The following is a 423-nucleotide window of genomic DNA, read 5'->3' on the forward strand; positions in this document are numbered from 1 at the left end:
CGACGGCCTGGCCGTCGGCTTAGTTTGAAACTGTGCCGACGGCTAGGCCGTCGGCATAGACCTGCCAAGTGTCAGCCACTGGGAGCTCACGCCAGCTCTATGCCGACGGCCTAGCCGTCGGCATAGTTTCTGTCTGTTTTTTTTTTCTTTTTTCTGTTTTGTTTCAGCTCAATTCATTTGAATATATACAACATATATAAGGATCATACAACAATATATGCATCACATAACAATAAGGAGCAGCATCACACAACAAATTCATCATCACACATCATAAGAAGCATCGCAAAGCATAAACATATAAGTATCATCACCACCAAAGCATATAAGAATATCACAAACAACAATAAGAAACATCACTAGCATATAAGTATCATCACCACCAAGACCGCTACAATGTGACCCAAAGGCTTAAGTGCCAGG

Source organism: Triticum aestivum, chromosome 2D, assembly GCF_018294505.1.
Source record: "Triticum aestivum cultivar Chinese Spring chromosome 2D, IWGSC CS RefSeq v2.1, whole genome shotgun sequence".
In the NCBI taxonomy this organism is placed as follows: domain Eukaryota; kingdom Viridiplantae; phylum Streptophyta; class Magnoliopsida; order Poales; family Poaceae; genus Triticum; species Triticum aestivum.